Source organism: Lotus japonicus, chromosome 4, assembly GCF_012489685.1.
Source record: "Lotus japonicus ecotype B-129 chromosome 4, LjGifu_v1.2".
NCBI classification, from domain to species: domain Eukaryota; kingdom Viridiplantae; phylum Streptophyta; class Magnoliopsida; order Fabales; family Fabaceae; genus Lotus; species Lotus japonicus.
Window position 1 is genome coordinate 20,198,921 of NC_080044.1, and position 7,716 is coordinate 20,206,636.

Below are 7,716 nucleotides of genomic sequence, written 5' to 3' on the forward strand. Positions count from 1 at the left end.
TAGTGACTGAGTCCACACCAGAGTTTGTATAACTTCAGAACTTCTGAAGCTTTTCCACTGTTCATACTGAACATGGTGAATGCGAAAGCGTTGCTTGGGTCGCTCTTTATACACAGTGCTTCTGATTTGTGTGAGATTGAGTTGAGGTCAGAGCCTGTAAATAACACACTCAGAAAAACACGTTAGAGTACCACAATTGTTCATATCAAAAGATTAACTTGTAATCATCAAAACATAGAGTTGTACTACTAGATCAAAACTTGATCTTACAATCTCCCCCTTTTTAATGATGACAAAACTAAGATTTTTGATGAACAATTCTTAAACATTAAACTAAATTCACTCAGAGTTTAGAGATATAGAATAAGACTTATCCTGATGTGAATAGTTTATCTTGCTCATTCTGAATTCAAGTCACTGCTTGATTCTGAGCTTAGCTCCCCCTGAATCTAATACTTGATGAAAACATTAGTAAAGTCTAGATTCTGAGCTAAATGATATAAGAGTTCAGAGTGAAAAACTTATGACATAGATGAAAATAGAGTAATCAGAGCGCATAAGTAATCAGAGTCACGGACAAGGTATCAGAGTCTTGGGTATCAGAGTCAAATTAGAACCACTTCAGAAGAAGTGAAATGTATTCCTTGTATTTGCCCAGTGACACATCTATGGTCATAAAGGTGGAACTCTTAAATTCTCCAAAAGAAAAATAAATCACACTAACACATCTTACACATCAAAAACTGGGTTTACTCCCCCTTTTTGTCATAAGCAAAAAGCTTGGGGTTTGAAAAACTTAGCTTGAAGTACAAGGTACTCCCCCTTAGAGAAGGTCTAAGTTTAAAGAAAACGAAAACGATGCAAGAATCAGAGTTAGGCGAAATAAATAGAAGAGTTAATGCAAGATAAGAACGTTTACCACCGGCCAAGGGAGTAAAGAGGAGGGTCAGTTACCAAGAACTTAACCTCGAGAAACTGTAGAAGCATTAACTTTCAGAGAGAAAGTGAAGCCTATATAAAGCGTTGGAGAGAGAGGTAAGCTTCACAACTCGAGCAATTTTCAGTAAAAAAAAAATGGCATCATACATCGTAGCACTAGAAGAGCTGAGAAAGAAGGCCTTTGAGGAGGACTTGTTCCTGAACATTAGGCATCCAGAGGGTACAAAGACCATCTCAGAGCTAACACGGACACTGCTGGAGGAGGACCTACGTCCAGAGTTGAAGAGAGACTTGAGGGAATTTCTTGCCTTCGTGGAGGAGGTGCAAGAACTCAGCCAGCTTGAACTCAAGCTGCTGGAAGAAATAGAGATTTTTGAAGAGAAGCTCAAGACTGCAGAAGAGATTCTGGAGAGGGATGAGCTAAAAGACAGGCTCAACAACATCCAGTATGCACTGGAGCGTCTGGAGAAGGAGAGGTCAGAGCAGCGCCAGGAGTGCAGAAGAATGAGGAGGGATCCTCCATTCTAGGATTTTAGGAAAAAGAAAGAGAATGTATGATGTAAAAGCGTTTATGATGAATACTAATAAAAAATTAATTTGCAAACATAATGTCAGAAATATATATATGTGCATAGAAAATCACAAACGAACAAAGTAAAGATTAATAAGAAAGAGCAAGAGGTTAACGAAATAAAACATAGATAAAGAAAAAGAAATCAAAGCGAAGGCTAGGGTTTATCAGATCGACGCAGAAGTTCCATCATCATTTGCTTCATTTCAATCAGCAGAGACTCATGAGTGTCAAGACGTTGTTCCACAATGTCGAGTCTGGACGAGTTTGGCTGAGCAGAACTAGAAGGAACATTCTGAGCAGCGTGAGGATCTGGAGTGGAAGCAGAAGCTGTAAGAGTAAAAACTACGGGTGCAAGTGCTTGGCATCTAAGAGCTTCAGCCTCAGCTTCAAGTCGTTCTGTCTCTAATCTGGCTTGTTCAGCTTGAGCTGCTGCTTGAGGTGCAGCTTCTTCTGCTTGTTCTTTCTTTCTTTGGGCTTCTTCAATAGCTTCAAGTAGCTTATGTCTCTGTTCTTGTTCATGAAGAGCCACCCTTCTAGCAAACCTTTGCTTTGCAGCCTCGATCCTCTGACATCCCTCTGCATGTAGGAGCTGCATCATAACTGGAACTTGAGCCACTAGCCAAGTGCCCAGATTGTTCCACTCTTCAGCCACATGTTCAGCATTCTCGCTTAGGTCAGTCTGACCTTGCACATTGCGTAGCATCAAAGAGGCTTCATGATCGAAAATATTGATGAACTCAGAGAGAGATGTGGGTCGGAGGTGAGTGTAAGGAATTATAAAGAGGTTGGTTTCAGGAGAGGCTGGGTGATTGCTGCTGTGAGCTTCAGAGGCACCTTGTGGAGAGCCAATGTTAAACATTTGAGCATTTGGTTCAGAGGTTCCAAGGTGAGGTTAAGAAGTTTCAACCAGAGGATGGGGTGATCTAACTGAGGATTGGTTAGACACAGATTGTTCTGGTTCAGGTTCTGGTTGAATAGGCTCTTGTTGGTCAGGGGCAGGGTGAGCTTGTTGAGCCAAAGGGTCTGCCTCATGTAAAGGATTGGCCAAGATAGGTTCATCTGGGTCAACTAGACGTTCGGGTCTAGGGCTAGGATATCTCCTAGGGCTTGGACAAGTGAGATAATATTCTTCTAAGGTAGACACCTTTTCTTTTCTAACTTCCATGAATTTGCGAAGGGATTCAGAGTTGTTGGAAGGAGAAGAATCAGCAACATTTGTTGGGAAGGATACAGGTGTAAGGGCTGTGGAAGAGTCTGTATCCGTGGTTCTGGGAGCCAGACGTTCTGATGCTCTTGGGACAGAGTGATCAGAGGTTCTGGGTCCAGGTTCTGTTTGGTTAGGCTCTGGTTGCTCATGAATGATGGGTTCAGAAGTTAATGGGTTGTACGGGATGGTAATGGGAGAGGTTGGTTCATCTGGCCTAGAGGGTTGGTTCTGGAGCAAATTCCAGAGAGGTGCTTCAGTAGGGGAAGGTTGAAAAAATGAAGACCTTGGGGAATGTGGTGGAGAGGTGGTTTGTGCAGCTGGTTGGGACTCAGGAATAGGAGTGAGTGGATTTGAAGATTGTTTGAGCATGGCTGATATGGGGAGTGCATCAAATAAATTCAAATCATCATCAGAAGCAACTGCATACTTACTTGATTGTGCTGATGACCTTGTCACTCTGGCAGGAGTTTCAATCCGTCTGATCACTTCAGCAGCTGGTTCCACCCGAGTAGGCTTCACCACAATTCTGACCTGCTTCTTCTTCTTCTTAGGAGAAGGAGGACCATCCTCATTATCACCATCATCACCATCATCGGGCTTGCTGGTTTCATCATGTTTTCTCTTGGATTGACCAGTCTTCTTCTTTCTGGTCAGAGGGACATCTGATTCCTCAGAAGATTCTTCTAGGATCATCTTCCTCTGAACTTTCTTCTTGATAGGAGAAGGAAACTCAGGAGCTGGCGGCAGTATGCTGAAGAATTCATCAAGATCAATTTCAAAGCCTTGAGCCCTTAGGTCTTCAACATAGCACCTAATGGCTTCAGGATTGTCTGCCTGTGTCCACAGAGGGTAGTCATTCAGAGGCACCCTTCTACTTCTGATCTCAGAAGATGTGTCTTCATGGGCAGGAGCAATCTTCTTCTTGACTAGGCCCATTTTCTTCAGAGAATTTGCAGTGAAGACATCACTGACAATAGTGGTCAGATCCTCTGTGCATCCAGCATTTATCAGATCTTGAATGAGGCCACTCTCAATGAAGAGATCAGACAACAGTCTTCCAAAGGGAATATACTTGATTGCTGACTTGATGGAGGCAGTGGTACGAGACTTCCGGATACACTCCTTCAAGTAGGAGAACAGGAAGTAGGGAAGGCAGATCTTCTTCTTGTCTTGGATGAAGAACAACATCGCCTTCTGGTTGAAGTTGATGTAGTCTGGGGAACTGCCCTTTGGTCTCTGGTTTATGCAGTGGAGCAAAATCTTGTGCCAGATCCTGAGCTTGGGATGAAGGTCCATCACTTTGTAATTCGTCTTGCCTGGTTTGTAATTGGTGTACAGGGCCTTGTTGGTCTCATCCTTCGTCTTGGGTTTCAGCTTTGATTCAGTGAATTGGAAACGATACCCAAAAGCAGTTTCTGCACCCAGCAGGTTCACGAAAGACTTCTCTGTAATGATGATCTTTCTTCCAAGAATGTGAGATACCACCTGAGTATCATCGCAGTCGGCGTGCTTCCAGAATTCCTTGATCAGTTTATCATACACCGGTCCTCGAAGCCTGTTGGAGTAATTTCCCCAACCTTGAACTTGGACTTCAGGACGAAGATCATACCCATTTGTAGCAAGGTTGTCGAGGTCGAATCTCCATTCTGCCAGTACTTGAAGTTCCTCAGGAGCATATACGCAGTGAACGGCACAACCCCGTTCTGCAATCGGAATAATCTGCTCTTGAGCTTGACCTTGATCTTGAGGCGGATTCTCAGAACCCCTTTGACCTGTTGCTAGACCAACTACCATATGAGGGAACTGGGTTGCATCTGCAGTAGCTCTTCTGGTTTGACTCACCATTTTTGGAGCGGTTGAAGGTTTAGGTAGAAGATGAAGGTTGAAAGATGAAGAGAGATCGAGAGAGAAATCGAGGATAAGCGGTTTTGAAATAGCAAGAAAGAGAGAGAGTAAAAACCGGAAGTGAAGGAGATCGTGTGTGTATAGTGGGTTTTGACAAATAACCGTTGTTGATTCAAAAAGCAATTTAAAATCAACGGTTGAAAATTAAAGATAGATATTAACAGTAAATACACATATCACACACAGGAGAGAAGCACATCTACACGCAATCATGACAGACTGTCACACGGGCACAAGGAACTATGCATCAGAAATACTGACACACGTGTTGCTGTCTCAGCTTCAGAGTCTGTACCAATGGGTACACACACTCTGATTGAGTTACCTTCTGGACTAGACATCTTCTGATCAAGAAGTATCATAGTCAGAGGTTCTGATCCATCTTCACTCTGGACAAAAGTCCATGTTCAGATTTTTCAGAATAAAATTAAATCTATCCTCTGCTAAGGGCTTTGTAAAGATATCTGCCCATTGATGGTCAGTATCAACAAACTTCAGAAGAAGTACGCCCTTCTGTACATAATCTCTAATAAAGTGATACTTTACCTCAATGTGCTTTGCCCTTGAATGCAAGATAGGATTCTTACTCAATGAGATTGCAGCAGTGTTATCACAATAGATTGGGATATTGCTCTCAAGGATCTGATAATCCTCCAGCTGATGTTTCATCCAGAGCATCTGAGTGCTGCATATTGCTGCTGAGATATATTCTGCCTCTGCAGTTGATAGTGCAATGGTTGATTGCCTCTTGCTTGCCCATGAGACTAGATTGCTTCCCAGAAATTGACAATTTCCAGAAGTACTTTTTCTCTCTGTTCTATCTCCAGCATAATCAGCATCACAATAACCTGAAAGCTTATACTCTGATGTTTTCTTATACATCAAGCCAAGGTTAGTGGTGCCTTTCAGATACCTTAGGATCCTCTTAACAGCAGTTAAGTGGGTTTCCCTTGGATCTGATTGGAAACGAGCACATAAATGAACACTAAATAGTATGTCTGGCCTAGAGTTGTACTACTAGATCAAAACTTGATCTTACAATCTCCCCCTTTTTGATGATGACAAAACTAAGATTTTTGATGAACAATTCTTAAACATTAAACTAAATTCACTCAGAGTTTAGAGATATAGAGTAAGACTTATCCTGATGTGAATAGTTTATCTTGCTCATTCTGAAGTCAAGTCACTGCTTGATTCTGAGCTTAGCTCCCCCTGAATCTAATACTTGATGAAAACGTTAGTAAAGTCTAGATTCTGAGCTAAATGATATAAGAGTTCAGAGTGAAAAAACTTATGACATAGATGAAAATCGAGTAATCAGAGCGCATAAGTAATCAGAGTCACGGACAAGGTATCAGAGTCTTGGGTATCAGAGTCAAATTATAATCACTTCAGAAGAAGTGAAATGTATTCCTTGTATTTGCCCAGTGACACATCTATGGTCATGAAGGTGGAACTCTTAAATTCTCCAAAAGAAAAAAAATCACACTAACACATCTTACACATCAAAAACTGGGTTTACTTCCCCTTTTTGTCATAAGCAAAAAGCTTGGGGTGTGAAAAACTTAGCTTGAAGTACAAGGTACTCCCCCTTAGAGAAGGTCTAAGTTTAAAGAAAACGAAAACGATGCAAGAATCAGAGTTAGGCGAAATAAATAGAAGAGTTAATGCAAGATAAGAACGTTTACCACCGGCCAAGGGAGTAAAGAGGAGGGTCAGTTACCAAGAACTTAACCTCGAGAAACTGTAGGAGCATTAACTTTCGGAGAGAAAGTGAAGCCTATATAAAGCGTTGGAGAGAAAGGTAAGCTTCACAACTCGAACAATTTTCAGTAAAGAAAAAAAATGGCATCATACATCGTAGCACTAGAAGAGCTGAGAAGGAAGGCCTTTGAGGAGGACTTGTCCCTGAACATCAGGCATCCAGAAGGGTACTAGGACCATCTCAGAGCTAACACGGACACTGCTGGAGAAGGACCTGCGTCAAGAGTTGAAAAGAGACCTGAGGGAATTTCTTGCCTTCGTGGAGGAGGTGCAAGAACTCAGCCAGCTTGAACGCAAGCTGCTGGAAGAAAAAGAGAGTTTTGAAGAGAAGCTCAAGACTGCAGAAGAGATTCTGGAGAGGGATGAGCTAAAGGACAGGCTCAACAACATCCAGTATGCACTGGAGCGTCTGGAGAAGGATAGGTCAGAGCAGCGCCAGGAGTGCAGAAGAATGAGGAGGGATCCTCCATTCTAGACTTTAGGAAAAGAATGTATGATGTAAAAAAAAAAATTATGAATAAAAAGATTTTTGCAAGCATATGTGACAAAAATATAGATAGATATGCATAGATAATCACACATGAACAAAGTAGAATAAATATATAAAAAGAAATAGAAGTTAACGAAATAAAACAAAGTTAAAGAAAAAGAAAAGCGAAGAGATCCTAAAACTAGGGTTTATCAGATCGACGCAGAAGTTCCATCATCATGTGCTTCATTTCGAGTAGCATGGATTCATGAGTATCAAGACGCTGTTCCATGATGTCGAGTCTGGACGAGCTTGACTGAGTAGAACTGGAAGGAACATTCTGAGCAGCTTAAGGAGCTGGAATGGAAGCAGAAGCAGCAGGAGTAAATACTACTGGTGCAAGTGCTTGGCATCTAAGGGCTTCAGCCTCAGCTTCAAGTCGTTCTGCCTCTAGTCTGGCTTGTTCAGCTTGAGCTGCTGCTTGACGTGCAGCTTCTTCTGCTTGTTCTTTCTTTCTCTTAGCCTCTTCAATAGCTTCAAGAAGCTTATGTCTCTGTTCTTGTTCATGAAGAGCCACCCTTCTAGCAAACCTTTGCTTTGCGGCCTCGATCCTCTGACTTCCTTCTGCATGCAGGAGCTGCATCATAACTGGAACTTGAGCCACTAGCCAAGTGCCCAGATTATTCCACACTTCAGCCACATGTTCAGCATTCTCACTTAGGTCAGTCTGACCTTGCACATTGCGTAGCATCAAAGAGGCTTCATGATAGAAAATATTGATGCACTCAGAGAGAGATGTGGGTCGGAGGTGAGTGTAAGGAATGATAGAGAGGTTGGTTTTAGGAGAGGCTGGGTGAT